Source organism: Balaenoptera borealis (assembly GCF_965194805.1).
Source record: "Balaenoptera borealis genome assembly, contig: HAP1_SCAFFOLD_2018, whole genome shotgun sequence".
Classification (NCBI taxonomy): domain Eukaryota; kingdom Metazoa; phylum Chordata; class Mammalia; order Artiodactyla; family Balaenopteridae; genus Balaenoptera; species Balaenoptera borealis.
The window spans coordinates 1-12,200 of record NW_028122246.1 but is presented as its reverse complement, the minus strand read 5'-3'; the positions used below and the strand labels follow the sequence as shown (position 1 = coordinate 12,200).

The following is a 12,200-nucleotide window of genomic DNA, read 5'->3' as shown; positions in this document are numbered from 1 at the left end:
AAGCTAGTTGAGTGGCAGCTTCAGTAGACTTCATAGAATTTGTTCAGAAAAGTTACTTAAAAAAAAAAACAGCGTAAAGCAACAGCAGGAAACTGTAGGGAGGTAGTAGACTCTGATTTCCAGGGTTGTCACATTATATTTTTTAAGATGTCGAGTTTTCAACAAAAAGTTACAAGATATGGAAATTCAAAGTAAAAACAAAATATATGGACCATACAAAAGTTTAGAAACTGTCTGTGAGGAATCTCAGACATTGGACTTACTAAATGAAGATGTTAAAATAGCTATTTAAAATATGTTCAAAGAACTAAATGAAACCATGTCTAAAGAAGTATAGGGAGAGGGGCAAGATGGCGGAAGAGTAAGACGAGGAGATCACCTTCCTTCCCACAGATACAGTAGAAATACATCTACACGTGGAACTGCTCCTACAGAACACCCACTGAACGCTGGCAGAAGACGTCAGAACTCCCAAAAGGCAAGAGACTCCCCACGTACTTGGGTAGGGCAAAAGAAAAAAGAAAAAACAGAGACAAAAGAATAGGGACAGGACCTGCACCAGTGGGAGGGAGCTGTGAAGGAGGAAAGGTTTCCACACACTAGGAAGCCCCTTCACGGGCAGAGACTGTGGGTGGCAGAGGGGGGAAGCTTCGGAGCCACGGAGGAGAGCGCAGCCACAGGGGTGCGGAGGGCAAAGCGGAGAGATTCCCGCACGGAGGAGCAGTGCTGAGTGGCACTCACCAGCCCGAGAGGCTTGTCTGCTCAGCCGCTGGGGCGGGTGGGGGCTGGGAGCTGAGGCTCGGGCTTCGGTGCTAGCCGAGAGGGAGTCCGGGAAAAAGTCTGCAGCTGCCAAAGAGGCAAGAGACTTTTTCTTGCCTCTTTGTTTCGTGGCGCGCAAGGAGAGGGGATTCAGAGCGCCGCCTAAACGAGCTCCAGAGACGGGCGCGAGCCGCGGCTATAAGCGCGGACCCCAGAGGCGGGCGCGAGCCGTGGCTAACAGCGCGGACCCCAGAGACGGGCGTGAGCCGCGGTTATCAGCGTGGACCCCAGAGACGGGCGGGAGACGCTAAGGCTGCTGCTGCCGCCACCAAGAAGCCTGTGTGCGAGCACAGGTCACTCTACACACCGCCCCTCCCGGGAGCCTGTGCAGCTCGCCACTGCCAGGGTCCCGTGATCCAGGGACAACTTCGCCGGGAGAACGCACGGCGCGCCTCAGGCTGCTGCAACGTCACGCCGGCCTCTGCTGCCGCAGGCTTGCCCCGCCTCCTCCATACCGCTCCCTCCCCCCGGCCTGAGTGAGCCAGAGCTCCCGAAGCAGCTGCTTCTTTAACCCCGTCCTGTCTGGGCGGGGAACAGACGCCCTCAGGCGACCTACACGCAGAGGCGGGTCCAAATCCAAAGCTGAACTCCGGGAGCTGTACGAACAAAGAAGAGAAAGGGAAGTCTCTCCCAGCAGCCTCAGAAGCAGTGGGTTAAAGCTCCACAAACAACTTGATGTGCCTGCATCTGTTGAATACCTGAATAGACAACGAATCATCCCAAATTCAAGAGGTGGACTTTGGGAGCAGAATATATTAATTTTTCCCCTTTTCCTTTTTTTGTGAGTGTATATGTGTATGCTTCTGGGTGAGATTTTGTCTGTATAGCTTTGCTTTCACCATTAGTCCTAGGGTTAGGTCCGTCCATGTTTTTTTTCTTTGTTTTTTTGTTCACTCAAAAAAATTTTTTTTCCTAATAAATGTTTTCTTAATATTTTTTCCCTTATTTTCTATTTTTAGAAATTAAAAAAAAATTTTAATAAGTTTTTTCATATTTTTTATTTTAAAAAATTAAACATTTTTTCTTAATAAATTTTTTTCTTAATAATTTTTTTCTTATTTTTTACTACAAAAAATTAATAAATCTATTTTTAAAAATTAAAAAAAAATTTTTTTCTGAATACATTTATTCTTAATTTTTTTTCTTATTTTTTATTATAATAGCTTTATTTTATTTTATTTTATCCTCTTTCTTTCTTTCTTTCTATTTTTTTCTCCTTTTTATTCTGAGCCATGTGGACGAAAGGCTCTTGGTGCTCCAGCCAGGCATCAGGGCTGTGCCTCTGAGGTGGGAGAGCCAACTTCAGGACACTGGTCCACAAGAGACCTCCCTTCTCCACGTAACATCAAACGGTGAAAATCTCTCAGAGACCTCCATCTCAACATCAAGACCCAGCTTAACTCAACGACCAGCAAGCTACAGTGCTGGACACCCTATGCCAAACAACTAGCAAGACAGGAATACAGCCCCATCCATTAGCAGAGAGGCTGCCTAAAATCATAATAAGGCCACAGACACCCCAAAACACACCACCAGACGTGGACGTGCCCACCAGAAAGACAAAATCCAACCTCATCCACCAGAACACAGGCACTAGTCCCCTCCACCAGGAAGCCTACACAACCCACTGAACCAACCTTAGCCACTGGGGACAGATACCAAAAGCAACGGGAACTACGAACCTGCAGCCTGTGAAAAGGAGACCCCAAACACAGTAAGATAAGCAAAATGAGAAGACAAAAAACCACACAGCAGGTGAAGGAGCAGGGTCAAAACACACCAGACCTAACAGATGAAGAGGAAATAGGCAGTCTACCTGAAAAAGAATTCAGAATAATGATAGTAAAGATGATCCAAAATCTTGGAAATAGAATAGACAAAATGCAAGAAACATTTAACAAGGACGTAGAAGAACTAGAGAGGAACCAAGCAACGATGAAAAACACAATAAATGAAATTAAAAATACTCTAGACGGGATCAATAGCAGAATAACTGAGGCAGAAGAACGGATAAGTGACCTGGAAGATAAAATAGTGGAAATAACTACTGCAGAGCAGAATAAAGAAAAAAGAATGAAAAGAACTGAGGACAGTCTCAGAGACCTCTGGGACAACATTAAACGCACCAACATTCGAATTATAGGGGTCCCAGAAGAAGAAGAGAAAAAGAAAGGGACTGAGAAAATATTTGAAGAGATTATAGTTGAAAACTTCCCTAATATGGGAAAGGAAATAGTTAATCAAGTCCTGGAAGCACAGAGAGTCCCATACAGGATAAATCCAAGGAGAAACATGCCAAGACACATATTAATCAAACTATCAAAAATTAAATATAAAGAAAGCATATTAAGAGCAGCAAGGGAAAAACAACAAATAACACACAAGGGAATCCCCATAAGGTTAACATCTGATCTTTCAGCAGAAACTCTGCAAGCCAGAAGGGAGTGGCAGGATATACTTAAAGTCATGAAGGAGAAAAACCTACAACCAAGGTTACTCTACCCAGCAAGGATCTCATTCAGATTCGATGGAGAAATGAAAACCTTTACAGACAAGCAAAAGCTGAGAGAGTTCAGCACCACCAAACCAGCTTTACAACAAATGCTAAAGGAACTTCTCTAGGCAAGAAACACAAGAGAAGGAAAACACCTACAATAACAAACATAAACTATTTAAGAAAATGGGAATAGGAACATACATATCAATAATTACCTTAAATATAAATGGATTAAATGCTCCCACCAAAAGACACAGACTGGCTGAATGGATACAAAAGCAAGACCCATATATATGCTGTCTACAAGAGACCCACTTCAGACCTAGAGACACATACAGACTGAAAGTGAGGGGATGGAAAAAGATATTCCATGCAAATGGAAATCAAAAGAAAGCTGGAGTAGCAATTCTCATATCAGACAAAATAGACTTTAAAATAAAGACTATTACAAGAGACAAAGAAGGACACTATATAATGATCAAGGGATCGATCCAAGAAGAAGATATAACAATTGTAAACATTTATGCACCCAACATAGGAGCACCTCAGTACATAAGGCAAATACTAACAGCCATAAAAGGGGAAATCGACAGCAACACAATCATAGTAGGGGACTTTAACACCCCACTTTCACCAATGGACAGATCATCCAAAATGAAAATAAATAAGGAAACACGAGCTTTAAATGATACATTAAACAAGATGGACTTAATTGATATTTATAGGACATTCCACCCAAAAACAACAGAATACACATTTTTCTCAAGTGCTCATGGAACATTCTCCAGGATAGATCATATCTTGGGTCACAAAACAAGCCTTGGTAAATTTAAGAAAATTGAAATCGTATCAAGTATCTTTTCTGACCACAACGCTATGAGACTAGATATCAATTACAGGAAAAGGTCTGTAAAAAATACAAACACATGGAGGCTACACAATACACTACTTATTAACGAAGTGATCACTGAAGAAATCAAAGGGGAAATCAAAAAATACCTAGAAACAAATGACAATGGAGACACGACGACCCAAAACCTATGGGACGCAGCAAAAGCAGTGCTAAGAGGGAAGTTTATAGCAATAGAAGCCTACATCAAGAAACAGGAAACATCTCGAATAAACAACCTAACCTTGCACCTAAAGCAATTAGAGAAAGAAGAACAAAAAAACCCCAAAGCTAGCAGAAGGAAAGAAATCATAAAGATCAGATCAGAAATAAATGAAAAAGAAATGAAGGAAACAATAGCAAAAATCAATGAAACTAAAAGCTGGTTCTTCAAGAAGATAAACAAAATTGATAAACCATTAGCCAGACTCATCAAGAGAAAAAGGGAGAAGACTCAAATCAATAGAATTAGAAATGAAAAAGGAGAAGTAACCACTGACACTGCAGAAATACAAACGATCATGAGAGATTACTACAAGCAACTCTATGCCAATAAAATGGACAACCTGGAAGAAATGGACAGATGCTTAGAAATGCACAACCCACCGAGACTGAACCAGGAAGAAATAGAAAATATGAACAGACCGATCACAAGCACTGAAATTGAAACTGTGATTAAAAATCTTCCAACAAACAAAAGCCCAGGACCAGATGGCTTCACAGGCGAATTCTATCAAACATTTAGAGAAGAGCTAACACCTATCCTTCTCAAACTCTTCCAAAATATTGCAGAGGGAGGAACACTCCCCAACTCATTCTACGAGGCCACCATCACCCTGATACCAAAACCAGACAAAGATGTCACAAAGAAAGAAAACTACAGGCCAATATCACTGATGAACACAGATGCAAAAATCCTCAACAAAATACTAGCAAACAGAATCCAACAGCACATTAAAAGGATCATACACCATGATCAAGTGGGGTTTATTCCAGGAATGCAAGGATTCTTCAATATACGCAAATCAATCAACGTGAATACATCATATTAACAAATTGAAGGAGAAAAACCATATGATCATCTCAATAGATGCAGAGAAAGCTTTCGACAAAATTCAACACCCATTTATGATAAAAGCCCTGCAGAAAGTAGGCATAGAGGGAACTTTCCTCAACATAATAAAGGCCATATATGACAAACCCACAGCCAACATTGTCCTCAATGGTGAGAAACTGAAACCATTTCCACTAAGATCAGGAACAAGACAAGGTTGCCCACTCTCACCACTATTATTCAACATAGTTTTGGAAGTTTTAGCCACAGCAATCAGAGAAGAAAAAGAAATAAAAGGAATCCAAATCGGAAAAGAAGAAGTAAAGCTGTCACTGTTTGCAGATGACATGATACTATACATAGAGAATCCTAAAACTGGCACCAGAAAACTACTAGAGCTAATCAATGAATTTGGTAAAGTAGCAGGATACAAAATTAATGCACAGAAATCTCTTGCCTTCCTATATACTAATGATGAAAAATCTGAAAGTGAAATTAAGAGAACACTCCCGTTTACCATTGCAACAAAAAGAATAAAATATCTAGGAATAAACCTACCTAAGGAGACAAAAGACCTGTATGCCGAAAATTATAGGACACTGATGAAAGAAATTAAAGATGATACAAATAGATGGAGAGATATACCATGTTCTTGGATTGGAAGAATCAACATTGTGAAAATGACTCTACTACCCAAAGAAATCTACAGATTCAATGCAATCCCTATCAAACTACCACTGGCATTTTTCACAGAGCTAGAACCAAAAATTTCACAATTTCTATGGAGACACAAAAGACCCCGAATAGCCAAAGCAATCTTGAGAACGAAAAATGGAGCTGGAGGAATCAGGCTCCCTGACTTCAGACTATATTACAAAGCTACAGGAATCAAGACAGTTTGGTACTGGCACAAAAACAGAAATATAGATCAATGGAACAGGATAGAAAGCCCAGAGATAAACCCACGCACATATGGTCACCTTATCTTTGATAAAGGAGGCAAGCATATACAGTGGAGAAAAGACAGCCTCTTTAATAAGTGGTGCTGGGAAAATTGGACAGGTACATGTAAAAGTATGAAATTAGAACACTCCCTGACACCATACACAAAAATAAACTCAAAATGGATTAAAGACCTAAGTGTAAGGCCAGACACTATCAAACTCTTAGAGGAAAACATAGGCAGAACACTCTATGACATAAATCACAGCAAGATCCTTTTTGACCCAGATCCTAGAGAAATGGAAATAAGAACACAAATAAACAAATGGGACCTAATGAAACTTAAAAGCTTTTGCACAGCAAAGGAAACCATAAACAAGACCAAAAGACAACCCTCAGAATGGGAGAAAATATTTGCAAATGAAGCAACTGACAAAGGATTAATCTCCGAGATTTACAAGCAGCTCATGCAGCTCAATAACAAAAAAACAAACAACCCAATCCAAAAATGGGCAGAAGACCTAAATAGACATTTCTCCAAAGAAGATATACAGATGGCCAACAGACACATGAAAGCATGCTCAACATCATTAATCATTAGAGAAATGCAAATCAAAACTACAATGAGGTATCATCTCACACCGGTCAGAATGGCCATCATCAAAAAATCTAGAAACAATAAATGCTGGAGAGGGTGTGGAGAAAAGGGAGCACTCTTGCACTGTTGGTGGGAATGTAAATTGATACAGCCACTATGGAGGACAGTATGGAGGTTCCTTAAAAAACTACAAATAGAACTACCATACGACCCAGCAATCCCACTTCTGGGCATATACCCTGAGAAAACCATAATTCAAAAAGAGTCATGTACCAAAATGTTCATTGCAGCTCTATTTACAATAGCCAGGACATGGAAGCAACCTAAGTGTCCATCATCGGATGAATGGATAAAGAAGATGTGGCACATATATACAGTGGAATATTACTCAGCCATAAAAAGAAATGAAATGGAGGTATTTGTAATGAGGTGGATGGAGTTAGAGTCTGTCATACAGAGTGAAGTAAGTCAGAAAGAGAAAAAAAAATACAGTATGCTAACACATATATATGGAATCTAAGGGAAAAAAAAAGGGCCATGAAGAACCTAGTGGCAAGATGGGAATAAAGACACAGACCTACTAAAGAATGGACTTGAGGATATGGGGAGGGGGAGGGGTGAGATGCGACAGGATGAGAGAGTGTCATGGACATATATACACTACCAAATGTAAAATAGATAGCTAGTGGGAAGCAGCCGCATAGCACAGGGAGATCAGCACGGTGCTTTGTGACCACCTTGGGGGGGGGTGGGATGGGGAGGGTGGGAGGGAGGGAGATGCGGAAGGGAGGAGATATGGAAACGTGTGTATATCTGTAGCTGATTCACTTTGTTATAAAGCAGAAACTAACACACAATTGTGAAGCAATTATACTTCAATAAAGATGTTTAAAAAAAAAAAAAAGAAGTATAAGAACAGTGTCTTACCAAATAGAGAATATCAATAAAGAGAAATTACAAAAAAGAACCAAATAGAAGATCTGTAGTTGAAAAGTACAATAACTAAAATAAAAAATTGACTGGAGAAAGCTCAGTATCAGATTTGAACAGGCAGAAGTATGAGTCAGTGAACTTGAAGATAGGCCAATTGAGATTATCCAGTGTGAGAAACAGAAAGAAAAAAGAATGAAGAGAAATTAACAGAATCTCAGAGTCCTATGGGACACCTTCAAGCATCCTATTATACACATAATGGGAGTTCCAGATGAAGAGACAGAAAAAGAGACTGAAGGAGTATTTGGAGAAATAATGGCCTAAAATTTCACAAATTTGATGACTGCTGTTAATCTGCACATCCCAAAAGCTCAAGGAAGTCCAAGCATGATACAGTCAAAGAGAGCCACATCTACATACATCATAAACCATCAAATGACAAAGACAGTGTTAAAGCAGCAAGAGCGGAGTTATCATGTACAAAGAATCTTCAATAAAACTAATTGCTGATTTTTCATCAGAAACCATAGAGGCCAGAAGGCATTGCAATGACATATGCAAAGAGCTGAGGAAAAGAACCTGCCTACCAAGTATTCTGTACCTAGCAAAACTACCCTTCAGAAATGAAGGAGAGATGAAGACATTCTCAGATAAACAACAGTTGAAAGACTCCGCTGCTAGCAAACTGACCCACAGAAAATACTAAAGAGATTTTTTTCAAGATGGAATGGTGAACACCAGACAGTAACTTAAATCCACATGAAAAAAGTACTAAAGGTAACTACATAAGTAAATACAAAAGACAGTATAAATGTATTTTTGTTTGTAAGTCAGTTTTTCTCCTATATGACTTAAAAGACAAATGCAGTATAAGCAAGTCCCAAATACATAAAGAAAAACTAACAGAATTAAAATGAAAAAACCTGACACTATTTTTTTAAATAAATAAATAAATTTATTTATTTATTTATTTGTATTTTTATTTTTGGCTGCGCTGGGTCTTCGTTGCCGCGCGCGAGTTTTCTCTAGCTGTGGCGAGCAGGGGCTACTCTTTGTTGTGGTGCGCGGGCTTCTCATTGTGCTGGCTTCTCTTGTTGAGGAGCACGGGCTCTAAGTGCATGGGCTTCAGTAGTTGTGGCTCTTGGGCTCTAGAGCGCAGGCTCAGTAGTTTTGGCGCGCAGGCTTAGTTGCTCCGCGGCATGTGAGATCTTCCCAGACCAGGGCTCGAGCCCGTGTCCCCTGCATTGGCAGGCGGATTCTTAACCACTGTACCACCAGGGAAGTCCGAAAAACTGACACTATTAAACGGAGAAATATTTCAAGCCAATAGCAAACGGTCATATATTGTATAATTCCATGTATATGAAATGTCCAGAATGAGCAAATCCATATAGACAGAAAGTAGATTAGTGGATGCCAGGGGATGTTGGGGAGGGGAAAATAGGGAGTAACAGCTAACATATACAAGATTTCTTTGTGGGGGCGTGACAAAAATGTTCTGGAATTAGATAGCAATATTGGTTGTGAAAATACTAAGAACTAGTGAATTGTACACTTACTTTAATCGGTGAATTTTTTTTTTTGAATCTTGTAGAAGTTTTTATTTCAGTGATGAAAAGAACGCAGTAAATGGAAACTATGCTGGTTTACGTTAGGCATGCACCTCTACCTGAAACTGCTGTTAGTTTTTGACTGGCCTAAATCTTTATAACTTATTTTTTCATTTAGGCACATCTTTAAATTTTTTTGGACCCTGACATACAGGGTAAGTTAACGTCTTCCTTGTGGCAGTTTAGTATGAGAATTATGTTCGCTGGCTAGATTCCTTTAACTAAAGTCCTCTAGACTCTCAGGCTACCTGTACTAGCTCAAGACTGTACTTTATATATAGAAATTTAAGTGAATCACAGTATAAGGGAGGGAGATAATCTAGAAAAGTGAAATGTACTGTATGAATACTCCATACATTTTTTTTCCAGCACTGATAATCAAACACTAGATAAGGAGGCCTACAGTCAAGTACCAAATTACTCTTTCCCCCACTGCTGCCCTTTCTGAGAGACACAAAGATGTATATCGATCTCTCCAGAAATCTGAAAGGAATCCACACAAATAACAGATTATTACCTATGTGGTCCCACATATCAAATTATAGAGCAGTTCCACTATTAAAATTATAGGAAGCAGTTAATGGGACTATGAGGAAAGCATCGTCCCACATACAGTAACATACACCTAGTAGAGTTTTCCATTCATCTGTCAATTGTTTTCCCAAGATTAGCATTAAAAAACACAACCCCAAACACATTTGACCCTCAAACCACCCCCACACACAAAAATCGGTCTTTATTCATTCTCAGATGACAGGATGTCCCAAGAGTGACAAAGGTGGGAGCCGATCCCCCCACAGCCTTTTCTTCAACCATCCCATCAACTGCTCTTCATTTCTTGAACTACCTTCCTTTTCCAGAGAGGTAATACTCAGGTCAGTCAGAAAGGCTTTCTGAGAAGACTGGCTTGGATTTCTGGGTCTGTTCCAGTCGATTCTAGATGAATTGGCTTGTATCAATGAAGCGCTCAACGCAGTTCACAAAACAAGCCTCAGCCCGACTGTCCAACTTTGGCCCAGGCTTGTCCATGCACATTTCCCAACAAAGTTCCGTCATCTGGTGCACCAGCTGCTGGAAGCGCTGCTTCTGAGTCTCTACCTCCGTGCAATGCTGCAGCTGCGGGTCGACCGAGCCCAAACCCGCTGCGGAGGAAGACGAGGAGGACGCCATCCCAGCGCGGCCACGCGTGCCGAGACAAACTCCGCACCAAGTCACCGACCTTCACGTGTCTCCGCGGCAGAACCCTTAAATGGTGAATTTCATGTTTTGTCTCAATTTAGAAAAAAAGTGTGTGTGTGGGGGGGGGGGGTGGGCAGGAATGAACATATGAAGGAAAAGACTGCCTAAAACTGTAAAGATTTGGTAACAGATTTAAAATACATTTTGCAGGCAAGAAAGGGTGGAATTAACATGAAGGAAGTTAAATTAGTGATGAGGACAAATCTGAGAGTCTGCAAAATTACAGAGGAAAAAGGAGAAGAAAATGAAAATGCTGTGAAAGATGATGAGAGACATAAGAAACATAGCTAAGTAAACCAAACCAAGAATTATATCTGCAGCTGAAGAAGAAAGTAATATTCAAACACTTAATTGAATAAAACATCCTCCTCCTGAAAAGGGGAACACTGTATGCAGATTGAAAGTTGCCATAAAAATCCAGGGAAAAATCAGAGACTGAGACACATATCAGAAAAAGATTTTTGAGTCAAAATAAATAGAAGAAAATCCCATAAATATACAATTTAAAAAAAAAAGTTAAGAGAAGAAAATTTAGTCTGATATCAGGCTTATTTAAAATACTAAATGTAAAAATAATGGAACCAAATCTGTATTTATTGGGGAAATTATATAATTCAAGGATTTATGGACCCAGTGCATTTTCATTAAGCACTATGACAATGAAAAGACATTTTCACAAGTACACAGCAGCTAGAAAGTATATTCAACCTCTGTACCTTCTTGAAAAATTCACTTGAAGACTCACCCAGCTGAAGAGATGAATCAAAATGAAGAATTCATTACAGAGAAATGAAGCAATGCTGAAAGTGATCAGTGGTGAACTTTGAAGTCAGTTTGACACAACACTCATCTAAATAGCAAATTTAGTTACAAGGTGGAAAAAAAAATGCCAAAAGTTAATTTTGGAATGAAAGGCATGAAAAGAAAAAACAATTGTATTTTTTTGTCTTTTTGACTAAAGAGCTGTCATTTTATTCATGACTTGGTGATCAGATAGGTTAAAGAAGTTTTCATAAAAAATAAATTTGACTTGATTAAAATTTAAAACTTGTGTGCACCAAAAAAAAAAAAAAAAAAAAAAAACACCATCAACATAGTAAAAAGGTTGCACACAGAATTGGGAAAAACATTTGCAATTCATATATCTGATGAGAGATGACTATCCATAATATATGAAGAACTCTTACAGTTCAACAACAGCAAAAAGCAATCTAATTTTTAAATGAGTACAGAATCTGAAGAGACATTTCTCCAGGAAAGATACAGATGGCCAAAAAGAACGTGAAAAGATGTTTTACTTCATTAGTCATGAAGGAAATGTAAATAAAAACTACAAAGAGATACCACTTCATACCCATTAGGATGGCTTTTATGAAATAAAAAAGAGCAAGGGTTGGCAGGGATATGGTGAAATTGGAACTCTTGTGTATTGCTGATGGGAATGTAAAATGGTATAGCCACCGTGGAAAACAGTGTAGTGGTTCCTCAAAAAATGAAACATAGAATTACTATATGATCTAGCAATTCTTCTTCTAAGTATATACCCAAAAGAATCGAAAGCAGGGATTTGAACAGATTTTGAACACCCAGGTTCATAGCAGCATTATTAACAATAGCCA

At 39.5% G+C, this 12,200-nt stretch overlaps 1 pseudogene across 1 annotated transcript; it reads right to left on the bottom strand.

The window, feature by feature from the left end:
* Positions 1 to 8,674: 8,674 nt before the first annotated feature.
* On the bottom strand, positions 8,675 to 12,194 carry LOC309622290 (mitochondrial import inner membrane translocase subunit Tim8 A pseudogene; annotated as a pseudogene). Its single transcript has one exon. The product of its transcript is annotated as a mitochondrial import inner membrane translocase subunit Tim8 A pseudogene (transcript).
* Positions 12,195 to 12,200: the final 6 nt, after the last annotated feature.